Source organism: Oreochromis niloticus, linkage group LG4 (genome assembly GCF_001858045.2).
Source record: "Oreochromis niloticus isolate F11D_XX linkage group LG4, O_niloticus_UMD_NMBU, whole genome shotgun sequence".
NCBI lineage: Eukaryota > Metazoa > Chordata > Actinopteri > Cichliformes > Cichlidae > Oreochromis > Oreochromis niloticus.
In genome coordinates this window covers 9,592,944-9,615,161 of record NC_031969.2, presented here as the reverse complement: position 1 = coordinate 9,615,161, position 22,218 = coordinate 9,592,944, and the positions used below count along the sequence as shown (strand labels likewise).

General features: G+C 40.2%; 1 protein-coding gene and 1 long non-coding RNA gene across 3 annotated transcripts in view; one reads left to right on the top strand and one right to left on the bottom strand.

Moving 5' to 3' along the window:
* LOC100698838 (phospholipase B-like 1) overlaps positions 1–22,218 on the top strand; it is a 56,396-nt gene that overhangs the window by 15,889 nt on the left and 18,289 nt on the right. The gene's annotated exons all lie outside the window — the stretch shown is intronic.
* On the bottom strand, positions 12,345–20,030 carry LOC102077490 (uncharacterized). 2 transcript variants are annotated; one of them, XR_001224157.3, is made up of 5 exons: positions 19,744–20,030; positions 18,080–18,210; positions 16,724–16,876; positions 13,206–13,384; positions 12,345–13,103 (listed from the first exon to the last, which is right to left on the bottom strand). It is a non-coding gene; the product is annotated as an uncharacterized LOC102077490 (long non-coding RNA). The 2 variants fall into 2 exon arrangements; XR_002061951.2 differs by lacking the exons at positions 12,345–13,103; positions 13,206–13,384 and adding an exon at positions 15,104–16,205 and having other exon boundaries at positions 19,744–20,024.

Here is a 22,218-nt window from a genome sequence, read left to right as displayed (position 1 = left end):
GATGAAGGCTGTCCCAATTTGTCGACTCTTTCAAATGCGGCCTTCATTTCCCCAAATTTGAAGGATGGGTCAGGTGTGTCCTTCGTGGCCCACCATACCCCAGAATTCATAGCGCGGCCCAGCCAATTCCAGTTTCCCACAATGGCGGCCGGTACTAAGTTTATATATTGCTCTTATTAATCTTTCTGGGTCACAAAATAAACCTTTAACATATTTTCAGGTGAGAAAGTAGCCGTGCAAACATTAAATACCTGCTTGGTTTATCAAAAAAAATTGCATATTTGCAAAAGTGCTCCGATGTTTTCAGAGACGTCTGTTACCCACCCGCTCGATAGCTCGATAGCGCGATGTTTTCTTTACCTGGGACACAGGTAAAGAAAACAGAATTCAGCTCACTTCAAACTGGAGTCTATTGACATCTAGTGGCCCAGGATCCAGCAGCAGGCATCAACAACTAAACAGGTGGGTTTGCATCTTATTTGAGCCGCCACAAAATGCCGCCAAAGAAAGGCACAGTCTCTGACGAGGAGATGGAGGCAGGGCTCTAGACTAACTTTTTGCCATGGGCGCACCGGCACAAAAGTTAGGCGTACTCAAATGTTTCAACCGCATCGCTTAAACCGCAGTTTTACATTTGCACATTTTTGGGGGGGAAGTTGCAGTCCATACAGACAATATTCGTTTCTAAATGATTAACTAACAATCTTGTGCTTAAAGTGCTTTGTCAATATTGTAGAAAATGTTAAACTTAATCATCTTGGCCTCCTCTAACGACCTGTTTGCTGTTGCATGCTGCAGAAAGGCAGTGGGGAGAGGGGACACTTGGGCAGTGCATTTATTGCAGCATATAATGTTTTCTGGATACACTGCTTTTTCAGCATTCAAAGATTGATGGCACCGTGTCAGAGCTGGCTATGAATTTCAGACGGATCAGGCCTTAATTTAACAAAAAAGTTATCAATAGTTCTTTTCATCTTTTCTTATTCCCCACAGCTACATCCACTTCTGTCAGGCCTAGGCTGCTCACTAGGGCTGGGTATCATCACTGATTTCTATAATCCATTCGATTCTGGTTCTCAAAGTCCTGATTCGATTCAACTTAGCCTCAGACAGTCAGAAATATTATAATCATCAGAATTGTGAACATCACAGCAGATGCCTTTGTGTCAAAGTAACTGAGAATAAAACACAGAAAAACATGAAGGAGATTTTTCTGACCTGACTTTTTATAGCAGATAACCTTAAAAATATTCTGCAATATTCTGTAATTTTGCATAATTTTAAAAAGTTTAAATTTCTTCAGTATTGAACAGCAGAAATTAGGCTTTCTTGTCGGAGGTCATTTACGTGAAAAAAGAAAAAGACAGCGCTGTAAACAACGGTAGACTGGTGGGTAATAAGCGAATGAATAATGCAGAAAACAGATTTGAGACGGGAAACTGTTCTTGAAGTACACACAAAGAGCTGTGTATGAAGTGTAATTTTTATCGTGGTGGAAGCAAACCAGCAAAAGTCAGAGGGAATTCATGACAACACCTGTCAAATGTGAAGCGCAGTTTTCTCCTTCTTTTGCTGCTGGCTCGGCGAATTTTGCTTGGAGAGACAAAACCTGCACCTCAGAATCAGCGAAAAAAGACCTAAACACAGCGCGGACCGTGGGCTCAGTGAGCTCCGACAGCGTGTCCGTGTACGGGCCGTCGGGTGAGAAAGCCGAGAAAGACAAAGATGATTCTGATGCGTCGGGTTGCTCTGTGTTTACGTCTTTGTGTGGAATCTGTTAATGAATTGATATCGCTTTATTCAAGCTACTCACCTCTCTCTTCCACCTGCACTTTCAACTGGACCACGGCCAATCAGAGAGGTCCCGCCCCTGACTATCTGTGATTGGTTTAGTCCAAGATAGCGGAATAATGTGTGTCTGTTGTTGACCACATGGAGAGTTGCAGAGATTTTTTTTTTTTTTGTTACCCGAACAGTTGGTCGCACTGGTGCGACCAAATATTTTTTTTAGTCGCACCACTGAAAAATTTGGTCGCATTTGCGACTAAATTGGTCGCACTCTAGAGCCCTGGATGGAGGAGATTAAGAAATCTCTAAATTACATGTCAGGAGAGCTTTCTAATATCTCCAAACAACAGAAATTGCTTTTGGATATGATGGGACAGATTAAAGAACTGCAAAAACTAAATGAAGAGAAGGACAAAAAAAATAACCCTACCTGAGTCCCGAGTCGCAGATCTAGAGCAGTAAACCTGTATTAATGACTTAATAGTAAGTGGATTGGAGACCAAACACAGAACGTATGCCAGAGCTGTAGTGTCAGAGGAAGGCAGTGAGCCCACTGAAGCTGACATCAACTCTTTGGAGAAACAAATTGTCAATTTCTTTAGTGGCAAGGAAATTACCATTAATAGTAAAGATATTGAAGCTTGCCATCCTCTGCCTCGAAAAAATAATAGTGGAAAACCATCTATAATAATACGCTTTGTGAACAGAAAATCAAAAAAGCTAAGACGCTGAGACGAACCAATGTCTACATAAACAAGCATCTGACAAAAAAATGCTGACATAGCACAACAAGCACGAATACTAAGAAGACAAAACAAGATTCGATCAATCGTGGCTCAAGAGTTGGGAGTTCCCCTTGTAATCGCAAGGTTGCCGGTTCGAGCCCTGGCTCGGACAGTCTCGGTTGTTGTAGCCTTGGGCAAGACAATTCCCCCGTTGTCTACTGGTGGTGGTCAGAGGGCCCGGTGGCGCCTGTGTCCGGCAGCCTTGCCTCTGTCAGTGCACCCCAGGGCAGCTGTAGCTACAATAGAAAAAGGAGAAAGTTCTTTCTGCTCCCAAGCAGCTCTTCATCATTTTTGTTTCTTAAATTAATTTAAAGTCAAATTAATTGAAAGTTGAATTATTAATATGCAAAACAGATTAAATGTTTATAGATTATATAGATTATATTAAATGATTATTGTGTGGCTTTTTATACTTACATGAAACAGAGTGCTACAAAAATACATTATAAAGTACAAAAACAAATACCCATCTTACTTTTATAAAGGGTCCAATATCTGATAGTCTGTAAAATATTTTAACTTTTTAAAAGCATCTCCATCTCCGAGACACAAACCAGATCCTGTTTGTTCCCAGCTGACACGTGACTACAAGGTACCACTGAAACTATACTTATGCACTTGATGTTTGTATCTTACAGAAACCTGAGTTGAACTCTGCTGTCATTTCTTTTTTCCACAAAAAGTGCTTCAAATATATATATTCCCATTTTCAGACCATGAAAATGTACACATAGTTAGGCCCATGAATTAATCCTTAGCAGTGGACATTCATGTAAATGTTATCAGAATTTCTGAGAATCGAGTTTTTTGTCTTTGCTTTGTTGAAAAAATGTTGATTGTTTTACTTTAGTAATTAATAAGCACAGTTTTACAGGTAAAAAAGCTCTTTGAAACACTGTTTGTAGTTGATGGCTTGATTGTTGTTAAAGTTGGTGAACGGTCATTTTACACATTGACGTTTTTTATACTAATAGGCAACTTCTACAGTGGAATAAAATGCTCTTTCAAGTTATTCAGTAAGCAAAGGGTTTTGGTTCAGAATCAAACTCTGCTGCTCATTTAGCTTATTTGTGGGTTGTGGGCATTTGCTCAACCTGTGAGCTAAATCAGCACTAGTAAGCTTGAACTCGAAAAGCGGCAGGTTAACATCGTTCTTATGTAAATGGTAAATGGCCTGTATTTGTATAGCGCTTTATGTAGTCATGAAATTACTGATTATATTGGTAAACAAGTGTCACGGCTGCCGAGGCAAGCCGTGTGGTGGAGGCTGCTGCAGGCGGCACTGGAGCAGATGGGGAGGCTGCTGCAGGCGACGTGGATGTAGCTGAAGGCTGGACGGGCGAAGCGGATGAGGAGGCCGCTGCAGACGAAGCGGATGAGGCTGAAGAGGAGGCCGCTGCAGACGAAGCGGATGAGGCTGAAGAGGAGGCCGCTGCAGGCAACGCTGGAGCTGATGCGGGAGCTGGACCAGACGAGGATGAAGACACGGAGGCTGGACCAGACGCGGATGAGGCAGCTGAAGCGGAGGCTGGACCAGACGCGGATGAGGCGGATGAAGCCGGAGCTGGACCAGGCGAGGATGAGGCGGATGAAGCCAGAGCGGAGGCCGGGCCAGGCGACGGCGAAGCTGAGGCGGAGGCCGGGCCGGGCGAAGACGAAGCTGATGCAGAGGCTGGGCCGGGCGAAGCTAATGAAGCTGAAGAGGAGGCCCCTGCAGGCGACGCCGAAGCCGATGCAGAGGCTGGACCAGGAGAAGCTGAAAGCGAAGACACGGAGGCTGCAGCTGGCGAGGATGAAGAGGCTGCAGCTGGCGAGGATGAAGAGGCTGCAGCTGGCGAGGATGAAGAGGCTGCTGCTGCAGGCGGCGTGGATGAAGCAGATGAGGAGGCTGCTGCAGCCAGCGTGCATGAAGCAGCTGACGAGGCTGCTGCCGCCGGCGTGGATGAAGCAGCTGACGAGGCAGGAAGCTGGCTAGGTTCTCCTGAACCTCCAGCTGACGAGTCTTGGGCTGGACGGGCTCCTCAGGCCCTCCAGCTGACGAGTCTTGGGGCTGGACGGGCTCCTCGGGCCCTCCAGCTGACGAGGCAGAAAGCTGGCTAGGTTCTCCTGAACCTTGTGTTAAACTAATCCTAAAGTAATAATGGTATTTCTAACCACTGACATACCACAACTTTATCCTTTCAACAGCTGCTGAAAGTAAGGGGACCTAGCTGCTATCGGATATTTATATAGAGATCCTCCAGCTTCAAACTGTATTACCCTTCAAGGACCTGCAGTTCAAAAAAGTGCCCCTCCGACAGCCAAACCCATCTGTTCTCTGATTGGATTGTTACATTTGTGATTGACATGACATTGACCAATCAGATGACAGGAAGAAAAATAGGGTCAAAATTCGTACTTGTAACTTGCAGGGTTTTTTTTGGCTAAGTCCACACACAAATCTTTTTTACACATACAAATCTTTTTTACGCACGCACAAATTCTTTTTACACATACAAATCCTGATTTACAAGTACAAAACTGATTTACAAGTACAAAATATTTATGACCACATTTTGAGCCCATACTGGGGAGGCCCTGGAGTGTATCTCAGTCTCAGAACTGGCCAGCTCTTGAGGAATGTTGACATTATTATTAGGTTTGTCTCTCTGCTTGGAATGGATGGGCGAAGAACAGTTTCTTTCGGGTTGACATGACTTGCATAGTTGTACAGGTGGAGAAACTGATACAGGATGCAGGGCCAGTGGCTGCTGAACAGGAGGCTGAACTGATGATATGGCTAACTCAGCTTGAGGTTGCAGCTTGAAAGAATAAACAGTCTGGGTATTGTTAGAGCTGGTGTTAATAGTATCCGGGGGGTAGGCCACAGCTTTAGCAGACTCTGGCTTAGCTGACATAGGTTTAACAGGCTCAGAAGCAACAGAAGAACAACAGCCCATTGCTTTCACTGAAGTCTTCAAAATGCCAACCTGGGAGAGATCAGTTACTACGTAGGTTGGAAGGCTGTGCGAATTAGCTCCCACTGACACACCCCTAACAACCCCAGAAGAAAAAGTCTCACAGTCCAAACCAATATTATTGTCCTGTCCACTCACCACAGCCGGCCGCTCAGAAATCCCTAGGTCCGACTGTGGCGAGGAGCATCGGACGCGTGAGCGCCGTTTCCCTCTTGAAGGCTGGGTTGACGGGCTGGGCAGAACATCCTTCGTCGGACCAGGCAGTGAAGCATGAGTTGCCGGGTGGGTGGTAGCAGCCGGGGGGTGAAGACGGAGCTCGTTCAGAATGAAACTCTGTGCGAGCGGGTGAAGTGAGCTGAGCAGCCAGGGGAGACCGGAAACCAAGCGCTGTAGCCGATTAGCTATGGCTTGGCGAAATTCCCTCCCCTCGTGCTCCAGCCAAACGTTAATTAATTTGTCCACAGAGTAAACAATGTCCTCCCGGAGCTCCTTGGGCGGGTTGAATGCTGCTGGGTCCATAGTGGCCGGTTCGTACTGTCACGGCTGCCGAGGCAACCCGTGTGGTGTTGGAGGAAAAGGAGGACCCAAAATGCAGGCAGTGACTGATGATTCGAGTGACATTTATTTACAAATGGTGGAGTGGCAAAAAAACAGGCAGTGAGGGAAGAGAGTTAACAGAACAACCTAAACTGGGAAAACTAAATAACAAACCAGAGAACATACGAACGGGGTGAGAGGCAGAGAGACGCAGATGAGGAACAGGACACCGTGGAACACAGAGAAGTGGGGGCAGGCAGGCAAAGAACAGAAACCTAACAAATGGCAAATCACAACAGAATACATACTCGGAATGAACAAAAGCATAAGGAAACACAAAACACTGAGTCGGTAGGCTCAGGACCGTGACAACAAGCAGCAAAGGCAACTGATAATAACATGGAATAGCCTCAAATATGCTGGAGAATTAACTTTTAACTTTAATTAAAGTTAAAAATAAAAACAGATTGTCAAAACAAAAGTTGGCACAGAATAATTAAACAGTAGTGGTGAAGGGAGGGATCATGGAAATATAAAAAAACACACAATTTAAAGTCGATTGCTAACACTTGATTAAAACTCAACTTAATTTAACCTTTTTTGTGAGTGCACATAGAAGTCTACAATTATTTGATTAACCATAAATTTCATTTACAATACCTTATAACTAATGTAAAATCTACTTTACATTACTGATCTTGATAACTTTACATGCCAATGTTTAAAAATGATTCAGAAATTGCTCATAAAATATCTCTGCACAGCAACAATGAAAACAAAAACACCTCTATGGAGCTTCAAATAGTTTTTATAACCTTCATGATGGCAGGAAATGTTTTCAGACTCTGTGACATGGCTATTCAATTACAGTTTATTGGGTCAGATTCTCAGAGCAAGGAATTTAGCTGGACCAGGAATTTTCAGCACCCAGTAAGAGCATGTCGTGATGAACCAACACAAATGTACTGAAAAAAATCTAATTCAGTTCTGTCAAAGCTATCAGTGCACTAACCATAGCAGTAATACATATGAATACATCATCTGCTGCAGGCTCTGTTTTAAATCAGCACATGTGATTAGGCTGCATGGTTCACATTGCACATTGTGTTGCTATGCAGGCTACAGTTCCCCTGACATTCTGTGGGAGAACTTATTTATATTAATTTGTCAAATAGATCGACGAGGTACAGTTAGTGCATTACCAACACACACATTCACACGGAAGCTCACTCCAAGCAATATAGATAGATAGTAAGCTATCTCCACATGTTCTAATTCAGTCAATTTCTATATTTGTTTATAACTTTGCTTCTCTTCAGGTAGAAATAATATGAATATGTGTAAAATAAGTGTCGCCCTTACTTGTCTCAGGACTGTTTCCAGCTGAACCGTTGGGTAAAATTTGCAATATGACAAGTTTGTCTTGAACGAGGAAGTTGTGGTAACACACTTTAAAATCTCCACCCCGTACTCACTGATGTTCAAACTCACAAAAGCCCAAACATGAAACCAGCGAGAGTCAAGATATATTTTAACTCAAATGATCAGTACAACAACTACTAAGCTGCATCGTTTCTGTTCTGTTGACGGTTTCATTTTGCTTCACAGTCACAAAAGCACATGCATTTTAATCAAGATTCTTACTCAGTCCAGCTGTTGCCTAAACCAAAACTCAGATACAGCAAACCTAAAATATCGGGGATTAAAAAACTTTGTAACAGCAAACATGATGTCAGCTCCTGTGACTGTTAGTAAAGGTTTTTATTCAGGTAGAAATCTGGTAAAGAGAGTAAAACTCTCTTGATGTGAGAATACAATCAAACTGTTTATCAGAGGAAAAGTACTCAAAGAGTTTTAGAAGGCTAATATAAGTTTAATGTATATTAATTAATTTGGCCGACTCCTGTCAGCTGTCCAGAAATGGCAGGGTCCGATATCTGCTGATGATAACCAGCTGTGACAATATCAAGAATAAATAAACGTGTTCCTAATGTCTTATGTTCGAACACTTCAGGTGAGGAAGAACAGGATTAGATGGAGATAAGAAGAAGAGAGTAGTGGTGGAGTAGAGGAGGCAAGAGAAAACAAAAATATTGTATGAAACAGATGCTGATTCATATAACTGATATTCAGTGTTGGGTAAGTTACTTTAAATTAGTAACTTAGTTACATTACTAGTTCTATCAAAAGTAACTCAGTTATTCAAGTTACTCGTTACTTTCAGAGTAAGGGAGTTACTAGGGAAAGTAACTTTGGTTTTACTCAGAATTCTCTTGTTAATGTGTTGCTTCCGTAACTGGACACCCAGCCACACTGCCAGTCTTCTAGCTTGCTTACTTGCCACAAGTGCACTGTGCCACCTACCAATAGAAAGGAAAAAATAATGTGCACATTTCCACGAGAGAAATCCCACGCCTGGACCGTCGTTGACCGCCGCATGATTCTAGCCTGCTTTTTACATCCAACACAAAAACTGCAGTCGTGGTGCTTTCGATTGTACTCAGAACTTGGAAATTCTGCCTTCTGAATAGGAAGATGTAGGTAACACCAGACTGCAGATGAGCTGCATCCAGGGCTGGACTGGGACAAAAAAATCGTCCCGGGCATTTTGACTAGAGACCGGCCCACCATTATAGGAAAAATCATAAAGCCTTTGAATGAAAACAAACACTGTTGTGACAGTGATGTACACTGTTCTGATGGTATATATGTATCAATCTATCAATCGTTTGTTGTAAGACTCAGATAATTATTTTTTTTAAAAGCTAGACATTTTAAATGAGAATAAGAAAGAAAAGTATTTCCTTGCCCCCCCCCCCCCCCCCCCTTTCCCTGTTAATGCCTACATGGACCCCTACTAGAAATTAATATTAAATAAATTCTAACAACAGCTGATCAAGCTTAAACAGCTGCTGTTGTTTAGCGTGACATCCGGCGTTTTCCTCTTTATGGCGCAAAGTGAGCGATAAATAAACAAGAGAGAAAAGCCGATCAGCTGATCATTGATCAGTTTCATAATTGAAGTAGAAACAGGAGAGGGAGGAGAGAGAATGAGAGGAGAGGCAGCTGTGCAACAAAGACACAGAATAACTCCAGCTTTGTGTCTTTTTCATTGTAGCTGAAGTCCGGGACAAACTGTGTTCCTTTTCACCTCAATAAGAAACGCCTAATATTTTTTCTGAATACCAGACGATTCTGTTTTTTACAGGACGGTTGGCAACTCTAATAATTAACCGTATGAACAAAATAAAGTTCAACATCAGTAACATAGCACCCACACAGCTGTATAGAAACTCCGTCATGCTAGCTAGCACGCAGTACGAAAAAGTCAGCATAAGGAAAATAAACTCCACCTAAACTTGGTTTATATCTGACCCAGATAGACTGCAGGTCATAACTTCTTACCTGAAGTTCAGTTCACCTGACACGCGGACCGGCGGCCGCTTCGGGTCTCTCCTCTTGCCTCCCTTTTCCTTCATCCACCTGCTGGCCTCCACCACTTGCTAATGTTATTGAATCTGTGGAAGCTCCACAATAGCCACCACACGAAGTAACGAATAACGAGCCTATCTAAATCCCAGTAACGAGTAACGCGTTCCTGGTTTTGGCATAAACCGTCATGTGATGTGCACATGACGTCACATGTCTCAGCAGATACCCGTTTAATAATTGTCTGGCCAGTTATATTAAGTAAACCTTGTGTTTTTCTTTAATTGGCTCAATGGTTGGGTTCTGCATTAAAAAAAAAAAAAGGGATTGGCCACCTCTTGGATTTATGTAAGAATCTTCTGTGTACTCAACACAATTGCCTCATGCTTCAAAGTTAAGTGTAACTATATAGTGTAGAAACTACATAATATGCAGAGAGGGTATATTAAATTGTTCATATCATGTCTGAGTGAAGAAAGTCAATAATATAGCAATGTTAAATCTTACGACACCGCTTGTGATTTTGGCTCGCGCACTTTGGATCGTGTTTTGAGGAAGGCATCCATCTCAGTCAAGTTTTATACTGAAAAAAAGGAAAATGGGTGGTTGTTACATTTACAAAAGTCTAACTTGTAATTTGAACAAAATAATGTCATATTCCTATGGTGAACGTAATTACATCCTGTAGGATCTGTATGAAATTCAAAAACTTAATTTGATCTCATTGAGATGACATGATACAATCTAGTAAGAGTGGTTAGTTGCTGGACTCTGAAATCTCATGTGATCTTGTGAATTTCATAACTGCAGGAAAATCACTGGAGTTATAAGAGGCAGACAACCACACACACCCACACCACGTGCATGTTATCGCTATTTTTTGTGGTTGAACCTGTCAAGGACAAAAACGTAAAAATTCTGCATCAAGCCTTGATAAGCCTTGTTAAGACTGGATTGGTGGCGTGGTTGTTAGTGCTGTTGCCCCACAGCAAGAGGGTTCAAATCCACAGTCTGGTTAGGCTGCACTGTGTTCTTTCTGGATATTCTGCCATTCAGTTATTAGAGGTAGGTTAATTGGTTACTGTAAGTGGAAATAGTTGTTTGTCTCTATGTGATAGACTGGTGAGCTGTCCAGGGTGTACTCTGTCTGTCAAAGGAAAATCGTGTATTTTGTGATCAGCTAACATGAAATGTATTCTTTTATTGATCATTATGCACATGTCTACGTGACTTTTCACCTAATAACTTTTGACATGAACTCTTCTGTGATAAACAACTTACAGCTTCCTCTTTCTGTTTTGAAACATACAGACTTAGAAAAGGGGAACCTCAGCTCTGAGTTCTGAGAATAACTCTGTTATCTTTGTACACACACACACACACACACACACAGAAAAATCTTGTATAAATAAAGAAACGCAGACGGTGACAAAGTGCGAGTCCATGAGTATCTCCTGTGCGAGTGCTCTGTGACCGTCCTCGCGAGTGAAAGAACTGCAGTGTTTTGTGTTTTCTAACTCGGGAGTCTTAGCTGAAGAGAGAACGGCAGGGTGATTTAAAGAAATCCCCTGTCACTGTCTCTTAACCTATTACTTCCAGGTTGTGCCCCAGCCCCCCTGCAACCCAGATAAAGGAAGGAAGTTGTTGTAAATCCTTTCAATTTTTATGGTAACCAGACTCTAGACTTTGTTGAACAATATGTTAATATGAAGACAACATGTAGTATTTAAGTAACCAAGTAGTATTGGGGTAAAAGTTATTGTTGGAATAAAATGACAAAATTGTGAAGGATTAAAATATTCCAAGGGCTCAACTTACTTCATCTAAACATGTTTCAGTCATGTTTTATCAATACAAAATGCACATGTTTATTGAATATGAATAAGTTGTGTTGATTTAACACAGTTGTTTCTGCCAAAGCAAAACATCTGTGTGCGACCAATGTCCACTATTGAATTAACCCTAGAACACTATCGCCAGGTGATTTACACCCGAGCAAATACATTTACATGATTTCTCTCTCCTGCAGCTGTTTGCGTGTCGAGGAGCCTGTGCCTTCACCAGGGAAGTCTCAAATTTCCCAGGAATGGGTGGACCAAAGACCAGCTTTCCAGAGTCGTTATTTTGTTTTAGGAGAGGTTTTTTTTTCATTTTGTTAGACATGGCACAGTTGAAAGTAAAAGAAGACCACTCTAATTTGTCATGTGTTGTCATATTTTGATATATTTGATTACTTTTTATTGGTTATATTATATCGGGTAAAAATCACCCGGCATTAGTGATTGTGTTACTATTTATAGCGATAGTGTTCTAGGGTTAAGTAAATCTCACATGCTCTTTTTTTCAGTGTGTTTAGTAGCCACTATTTGAGAAAAATAGTGGCTACTAAATAATCATCTTATCACAATTTTTACAACTTTTTTTACAACTCAAATAAATAAAATATGTAGAAAAATATTGTATCTTGGATCCACTGGTTTATGGCTTGGTCTTAATAAAAAGGAATTCAACTTCCAAAGACAATATTTATTTATTAATATTTATTTATGAATTTATTTTTGATAATTCAAAGAAGAGTTAACAAATGAGGAAATTTTCATTGTAGTTCAAACTTTGAAAAAAAAAAAAAAGTAATGTTTGACCATAAAAACAAGCAACAAAGGAAACATCCTCCAACAATAACATTAATATTACATCGTGTCATAACTCAACAGATCAGAGGAAATTAAAATGTAACTGTGAGGGAAAACAAAAGTTAGAAAAAGAACATTAAACAACAATATAATGAATATAATGAATGATATTTTGACAAAAAAACAAAGTAAGGTGGGCATGATAATTAAATGACTTAAAAAATGAAAATGAATGCAGTAACAGAAAATAAAAAGGAGAACATGCAAACTCCAAACAGAAAGGCCCCAGACTGGATATGAACCCAGGTCCTTCAGGCTACCTCACCACCACCGCAAAACAATTCTTGCAGCCTGAGGCTTCAGCTGAAGAAATATTTTGGATGGTGTTTACTTATCTCACACTTTCTCTCCCATCATGTGACCCTGTTTCCTTTTTCCCTTCATCTCTGACTACATGAGCTGACCTGTCTGTGCTAACATCAGTCACATCTCCTGTGTTGTTGCTCTCCATACTGCAGCAGCACAGATGTGCCAGCAGCCTCTCAATGGGTTCTTTAAGCATGAAGGCAAACAGAATGAAGTCCAAAAATAAACTTAACAGAAATAAGATCCCAATGATATAATAAATAGGTGTGTCAGGGAAGTGTGGCTCTAAGCTCAAAGTTAACAGAATAACTGCAGGAAGGTTTATGAGAACGTAATTAAGCAGCAACAGAACCAAAGTTCCTACAATTCTTCGTTTTTCTTCAGTGGACACTGAGGTGGCAGCAGGCAGAGCTTTAAGTGTCCCAGCTAGACAGAAGATGACCAGGGGGGCAGGGAGGGTGGCATAAATAATGAAACGTCCATATGCATCTGAGATTATGGCAGAAGCAACACTAACACTACAAAGGACCCAGACCAGAACACAGACCAGCACAGAACCCTTAGTTTGTCTGAGGCAGTCCAACAGTGGGCAGGCGATGAAACAATACCTGCAACACAAAAGAGAAACAAGTAATGCATAGTTCAATATAATATTCAGAGACATGCAAGTAGATACACACACACACACACACACAGACACACACTGGTACCTTTCCAAAGCAATGCACAACTTGAAGTAAAGACTGGCTGTCACAGCAAAATAGTAAAAGAAATGTGCAATTTTGTTGCCATGCAGTATCTTTCCCCAAGAGAACATCATGCTATGATGGATCAGAATGGAGATGATGAGGTTTGTGTAATAGATGACATGAACCTGATATCTTCGCCCCTGCAGGAAATATTAATTGAAACCACATTAAAACAATATTTAAGATGATGAAGATCATAAGTGTAGATTAATGTGTATGAATTAATAAAATACATATATTTTACTTCTCATAAAGTAAATTATGTTACTTGTATGTTGGAAAACATGAAAAATATTTTATCTTATAATGTATATTTTTGGAATTAATTATTCTTACACCTCGAAATAAACACAAATTCCAAACACTCACATCTGCACCTACAATATCAAATTAATCTGACATGCATGTCCAACAGAAACAAAATGAATATTTGAACACAGCACCTTCCTGCCTGATCACAGTGAAGCCAACAAACAAGAGATATACTATTTTTGTTTTAATTTAACTTCAGTAAGAAAGTAAAATTTGGTCTCCAGGATTTAGAAAGTTCAGATGCGGAACAAACAGGAAGATTAACAGAAGCAGTTACAAAAAGTGAACAGCAGGTATCCCACTGTGTCAACCTGCTTCCTTTCACTGTAAAAGCAGAGACTGCAGTGTGTTGTGCGCTCTGCTGAGAAGGTGATTGGCTGCAGACTCCCATCTCTGCAGGACCTGTACACCTCAAGGACACTGGGGCGTGCAGCTCGGATCACAGCTGACCCTTCTCACCCTGGACACAGTCTGTTTGACCTGCTCCCCTCAGGCAGGAGGCTCCGGTCCATTCGCACCAGAACCTCTCGCCACAAGAACAGTTTCTTCCCCTCTGCTGTTGGACTCATGAACAATAACCATATGACTGTTCCCACCACTAACACATGACCCTACACTGTGTTCACTGCATCATTCCATGTTTGGCATTGATCACCACCTGCACCCATGTATATATCTATCTACTTAGCACTTTTAATTCTTTAATTCTTATTTTTATGTCTATTTAAGCGTTATATGACAGTATGTTTGCACTAAGTACCGCAGCAATTTCCTAATGTTGTAAATCTGCTCAACATTTGGCAATAAAACCCCTTCTGATTCTGATTCTGATTCTGATTCTAAAAGTAACACAGAGTGACAACCAGAGCCAAAAAAACCTGTTTCTCCCCCCAAAACAGTGTATATAGAATTATATATTACTGTTACTAAGAATATTACAGAGAATTATCACACTTATCTTAAGGTATATCTAAAAAAAAAAAAGTGCTGCATGTTTTGCAGTAGAATAACAGTATAGTCAGGTGCAGAGGTCACTGAATGGTTTAAAAATTTGAGATTAAAATTTAGCCACATCATGCGTTTTTCTTCTTCAGCCAAACTGCACACATGTTGAACATCTATAGGAGATTTTGTCAAATAATACTCTTACATATTATCAAAGCACCAAAGGACGAATACATATAGTAAAGAATAGTGTTCAGCCCTCTATTAATCCCAGGAATTTAGAGGAAGTAAATAGTAGTGAAGCTGTCAGCACATGATTGAGTTTCATTTATTCACTCATCTGTATGTCAAAAGCCCAACAGTTAACATGGGATGCACTAATTTTATGACATGACTGTATCTGGTTCAGTAAAGTTGACATTATTAAACTTTACTTTTGCTGCACCAATAAAATATAATATGTATTATTATATTCTACTATTCCTACACTATCAGTGGGCTACTTTTGAATCTAGTGTAAGTGGAAAGTTTTTTATTGTCAGACTTTTGATTTTATTTGTGAGCATTTAAGCAACCATTAATTTTTAATGATGACTCAACACTCCATGTTTATTTTTCTTTTCAATTCTCTGTTTGGTCAACTGCTTATTTAGGTCTGGGTCATGTGGGTGCTGGATTGTCGGGTACATTCTAGGCAGGTCTATTGCAGGTCTATTGCCAAGTCTATTGCTTGGCTAATTTTCATTTCTTTTGTTTCTTATATATTTTCTTTTATTTTTTCTTTTAATTTATTTTTTTACTAATTTTTTTAATTGTTCACACACTCACAGACAGAAAAAGATGTGACATACTGACAGGGGATTTCTTTAAATCACCCTGCCGTTCTTCAGCTGAGACATCTGAGTCAGAAAACACAACACTGCAGAAGTTTTTCACTCGCGAGGGGCAGTCATGGAACGCACGAATCTGCGCCTCATGACTGTCTCCGTCCTTTATTTATACAAGATGTTTCTGTGTGTGTGTGTGTGTGTGTGTGTGTGTGTGTGTGTGTGTGTGTGTGTGTGTATGTGTATGTACAAAGGTAACAACGTCACTCAGAGCAGCGGGTTTTTTCCCCTTTTCTACATCTGTATGTTCTTGTAAAAGAGCTGAGGTTTCACTTCTCTACATCTAAATGTTCTTTAAAACAGGAAGCGGTTAGTATCTGTACAAGTTCATCACACAAGTTACTAGGTAAAAAGTCATGTAGAAATATGCTTAATGACAAATAATAAAAGGATACATTTCATGTAGCTGATCACATATATACAATATTCTTTTGACACATACTTACATACCGCACAACCAGTGTTGGGTGTAATGCGTTACTAAGTAACGCGTTACTGTAATTAAATTACTTTTTCCACTGAAAAAGTAGAGTAACTAATTACTGTTCATTTTTAGGTATTTTAATTACAGTTACTTACAATGTACTTGCGTTACATTGTAAAAATAATCAAACTCGCTGAATATCATTATTTAATTTCAATAATTTGTCTTCTAAACGTAGAAGTAAACTCTGCCACTTTAACATCGCTGTAGTGCAGCTGCACGTCATTTCGCGCCAGTTTGCTGCATAGTCGTATCCTACAGCGGAAGATGTCGGACTCGGCTGCAGCGTGTGGCTGTTTTATGAAGTGGACATATTCCCGTCTCTTCACTTTTCTGAAACAAGCAGACAAGAATATTACAGTAATATGTAAGCTATGTCCTGGGGAGAAAAAACTATCGGCTGCTGTTAATAGCACGAGTAATCTACTGAAGCGCCTGACACGAGAGCATAGACGAACACTTCTGAGTGATCCTTGTTCATCATCCATGGATAACACCGCGGCAACTCCTGCTAAGCAGGCAAAACTTGATTTTACTTCAGCAGCACAGAAAGCGTCTGAAGGTGAGCTTAAAAAAATGATTGCAGGCTACATTGCAGAAGAGATGCTACCGCTGCGTACTGTAGAGTCTCCGTCTTTTAAAAAAAAAAAAAAAATATTTATTATTTAAAGAGTTTAATTTCTATTGTTTGTCCACTCAAGGTTTATAGGGATTTTAAGAAGTATTTAGTTAAATTACTTATTTAGTAATTAAGTTACTTTTCTGACACAGTAATTAGATAAGTATTTTAAATACAATATTGACTAAGTAATTAGTAATTAGTAATTAATTACTTTTCTGAAGTAACTTACCCAACACTGCGCACAACACACACAGCAGAAGAACAGTATGGTCACGGGAAGGAAGAAGCAGTTATTGGTCCATATCAGGACTTCCCACATCTCTGTCTGACTTTCTGTGTGGTGGAGTTGCTGTAGAAGACTTTTTTTCTACTCTCTTTTCAACTGCAAAAAATATGTGAAACAGCAGGTGGTGAAAATGGTTCACTGGTTTGCACTAAATGCTGGAAAAAACACAGTTTCTCCAAATGACCCTCCTCAAACTCATGCTTTTTTTCTGTTTGACCTAAAATACATGTGTGGGGAAAGTCATGGTGGATTTCTAAACTTGTACAGACTTGGGACTGTGTTGCCAATAAGTTTGTCTATATAAGTTTGTCCGCAGCAACTTGCAACAACTCGAAATACTCAGTAATTTTTATGGCTCTCACATGCTTGTATGCATGCCTGACAATAGAATGATGGCTCGTGTCCTGGTAGATCTCCTCCCACATCCAGGATGATGTGAGTACAAGCGTAATCTGTGATCTCCTGGGCAGTGACCCAGAGGTTTTCTATTGTCTTTAGGTGAGTTTGGGGTCCAGTCAGTGGTATTAATACCTTCGTCCTACAGGAGCTGTCTGCTCTCGCCATATAAGGCCGGGTATTGTCTGCCGGGTATTGTCTTGCTCCAGGAGGAACCCAGAACCCACTGCACCGGTGGGTTGTCTGGGTTCCAAGCAGGGGCGGTCATAGGGTGTTTGGTGCCCTGGTGCCTTGCATAGTATGCAAACGGCTATTAAACAGCCATTATAATTCGTCATACATTGAACATTGACAATAGGAAAAATCAACAACGGCTAATTAATATTGTGCTGAACACAGTCCAAAAGTTTCAAAAAGTCACATCAGTGTCTACTGTCTTTCTACTGTTTTCTGATTAATGTTATCTTGTAGTATCTCTGTGGTGGTCAGTGCTATCCTCTATGTTGTTACATGCTGGGGCAGCAGGTTGAGGGTTACAGATGCTAACAGACTAAACTGATCCGCAAGGCCAGTAGTGTTGTGGGGATGGGCTGGGAGATAAGTTCCTTCATCATAATTATGCAAATTGTCATGACTATTGATCAACAACCACTGATAAGGCGTCCTTACTCCCTGCAAACAGGCAATAGAAAACAGGCCAGTGTTGATGCAATCACAAAAATGCGCTGGCATGATATCGAGGCAGCATGGGTGCGAGCAACTCTTTTTTGCCAATGCGCATGATGCCCCCCCCACCATGATGCCGCCCTGAGCAACGGCCCATGTCGCCCATATCAAAAACCGCCACTGGTTCCAAGGATTTTATCCTGATACCAAATTGCAGTCACATTGCTGTTGACTAACCTGTAGAGGTCTGTGTGTCCCTTCATTGAAATGCCTCTCCAGTCCATCACTGAGCCACCACAAAAACGGTCATGCTGAATGATGTTAGAGGCTGCATCTCCTGAAATCTCCTTCAAGCTCCTGAGACTGTCCTGGGAAATACAGGAAACCCTCTGACAATGGTAAGTATTAAAGTAGTTATACTAACTGTGTAACCTCTGTAGGGATAAGATATTTCCTCATGATACCAGTAGTGACACTGACCCTACCCAAATACAAAAATACTGAAAAAAAGAAAAGATGAGCAGGCAAAAAAATGCAAGTGACTTCTACAAGGAAAACCATTTCTGGGTGGGGTTGTCTCATTCTTGCGTTGTTGCAGCTGAAACTGAATATCCCTCCCCCCATGCGACTCAACTTACCAGATCAATATTCCAGTTAATTTCCTTAATGATATACTTTGATTTAAAAATTGTGTTCTTTTATTTTTTTTAAGTGGCATATATAGTATAGAATATACAGTAAAACATGCAAAATTTTACTTTGCGTGAAATTTTTAGAATTACAGGCCCTGAATGTACGTTTGGAACTTTTTTAATCTGCCATTTCTTTAGTATTTTTTGGATCCCTGAGAAATTCTTAGGTACAGGAACTAGCTATAAAAATTGCAGGGCTAAAAAATAAATTTAAGCTCTGTTAAAAAACCATCAGTTTTACATAAGCTAAGTGTCACAATCAGAAACCAAAATTTAAAAAAATGTGTTTTTCATAATGGCTGTCTTTCTTTAACCAACTAAGCATCAAGCTTTAATAACAAAAGAAAAATAGCAAAAACGTTTAACATCTGTAATGTATAACATATGATTTTTACTCAAATGTTGTTACCAAAGTCATTGTCCAGTTGTGTTTGTCCAATGTTAAAGATTTAAAAAATATATATATATTGTCACTTTTTAACTTTGACATTTGTGTTAAATTTGACATTCTATTTACCCAAGAAATTGAAACAAGTCTTATTTAAGGTAATCTTCATGAAGGCAAGTTTAACTTTACAACTATTTTATAGGACTAGTCATGTGTACCCAATAAACTGATAAATGACCATGTCAGCAGCTAAGCTATATGTATATAAAATCAAAATTAAAACAGTGCATTACCAATGATCACATTTATATTCACTACATTTAGAGAGTGACTACCTGCAAAGTGTGGTGTACTAAATTACAGTATTTATGATATTTTCCCCCTCATAATTATACACTGCAAAATCTCCAATGTTAAATTGACACTAGAAAGTGTCTATATGTGTCCACCCTTTTGAGTGTTAAATTAACACTTTTGAGTGTTAAATTAGAAAAAAGATTAACAATGACTAACACTGAGCAGTGCTGATTTTCTATCACTGGAAAATAACTAAAAATGCTAGTAATATTTCAGTGTTAGAAAAACAACACTGCTAATGTTGGTCATTGTTAATCTTTGACACTGACTAGGTTACTGGTAGAAATACAACACTGTCAAAAGTGTTAATTTAACACTCAAAAGAATGGACACATATAGACACTTTCTAGTGTCAATTTAACATTGGAGATTTTGCAGTGTACATATATATTGAAAATAAATTGAGTTATGCTACACTTCAAGTAGGAATAATAACAGTAATTGCAAACATTGTCTTTGCTTACCTGAGGACTGTATTAAATCCCAGTTCTTTTGTATTCTTTACGGCCAAAAAAGACACGGCTCAAAGTGGTCTTTTACTTAAAAAATGATCTTTAATTTTACATATACCGGGATATGGAGACTGAGCACACACAGAGAAGCTCAGATCTCAAAACATTAGAAGCCAGCATGGTTATATATATTGTTCCGCTGCACGTCACGCACTCAGTTTCGATACAAACAACTCCTTCTACTCAGTTCCTCTTTTCTGTGTCTAATTTATTAATATGCCTGTGCACTAAAACTTCCTGTGCAGCTTGCAATAACTTCCCCACTTCTGACTTCCCTCAGTGCTCACTGTAAACTCCAAACAGATATAATTAGCTTTTTCTGGTAAAAGGTCCTAGATTATTTTGTCAATCTCTGGAAACATCCTCTATAGAGTTAACCCGTTTCATCTTTAAAACTTAGGCCTGGTTTCTTCGCCCCCTTTAACGGGTAGCGCATATCTTTTATGCTCACATTTAACCTGTGTCTAACGAGCTTTTAATCTCCTAACCAACACATTTTCTGGAACAATGGTTCTCTGTGCTCTGTGCTTCTTTTTGGGGTCCCCCTTTCTCTGGTTGGTTCCGTTCAGTCTGGGGCTTCCAGGATTCTCGCCACACCTGTGGTCGCTGTGGTCCTGAAATCTTCTCCTGTAAAGGATAGAAAACAAACCGCCTCTCTCTGCCACACCTCAATAATCTACTGTGTTCATCTAATGTTCCCTTAATTATTCAAAGTTGGTTCAACATATCATGTTCTGGGCTCTATCCTTTATATTAACTTTACTTAATCTTTACTTAATCTTAATGTTCTTTATGTGTGTGAGCAACACTTTTAATTTTATTAAACACACCCAGGGTAAGATATACACCATCACCATATCAGGATAAAAACAGACAGAGGCGTTCCTCTTTCTGTCACTTAGAATTTCTTGACTCTTCTTCTGTCACTTGTCACTGGGCAAGCTCAAATGCAGTTAGAAGCTAAATGAATTCCAGGCCTTCGGCCTGGTAGAATAATTAAATTAATAAACAATAAATGCAGTAATAATCACGACATGCTGTTTATGATGTTTTTATGCTCTCTGGCAGCACAAGGAGACTAATTTACAAAACAACTATGAACATTTCTTTCAGATTGTAGCAACCTTTTTAAAAGTGGCCCTTGACTTCCTTGCTTTTTAGACTTTTATCTAATGTCAGAAATTCGTTTTTAAAAGCTCTTAATGGTTCAAACTGCTGGTGCATGTAAAGCAATACAGGGCAAAATGCTCACTCTGGTTTCTTCACAACACTACTGTAGCATCTCTAGGTGAATGATGGTCTTTTATACTGATGCTTCATAGAATTTTTATTAGATATGTGGTTCATTGAAATATTTGGTGAAGACACCGTAAAAGCTAGGAAGAAAAAACAAAACCCAAAATATTACTAAATCTATAAAATATTATAGAAACACATATTTCTCCTGCATACATAAACTATGGCATGCACATAAAATTTACTCTGGAAAAAAGTAAATTACTGCACATTTAGAGGAACAGTTTGTCACTAGGATGGTATCTGTACTGCCAAGGTGCAGCTGATGGAGGTTCTTATGGCTCGTTTACTAAAAAGAAGAAATTTCTTCTCGCTCCCAAGCAGCTCTTTAGAGTTTTTGTTTCATGAATTAATTTAAAGTCAAATTTTTTGTAAACTGAATTTTTAATAAACAAAACAGATATTCTATTAAATGATGATGATGATTATGATGATGATTATTATGATTATGATTATGATTATTATTATTTGGCTTTTTATACTCACATGGAGCAGAGTGCTACAGAAAATACATTATAAAATACTGTCACGGGTTGCAGGGGCAAGCCGTGTGTGAATTATTTAGGACCCAAGATGCGGCAGCTCCGGTGCAAGTGAGTTTATTTAGCAAATGGTTGGGCGATGACACCCAACCAGTAGCCTGGAAGGAGGCCGGAGATGTTGAGGCAAGGCCGGCCGTGCGAGGTGTAGACGAGGAAGTGGCAAGTTAACCTCAGAACCAGACGAGGCAGGACTAGGCGATGCTGAAGGCGAAGACACGGGGGCAGGACCAGGCGAGGCAGAAGCTGAAGAAGACTCTGAAGCTGGACCAGACGAGGATGAAGACTCTGAGGCTGGACCAGATGAGAATGACGCTGCAGGCAACGGCGTGGAAGCCGGAGATGGTGGTGCTGCAGGCAATGGCGTGGAAGCCACAGGTGGTGGCGCTGCAGGCGACGGCGTGGCAGCCGCAGGTGGTGGCGCTGCAGGTGATGGCGTGGCAGCCGCAGGTGGTGGCGCTGCAGGATGGACGGATCCCTTGGACCCTCCAGTGGAGACAGGAGACGAAGGTGTGGTCGCAAATTTATGAAGCCATCCTGATAACCTTCTCCCACCAACGATGTGGAGATCCAACCCTTTTAGATCCAATTA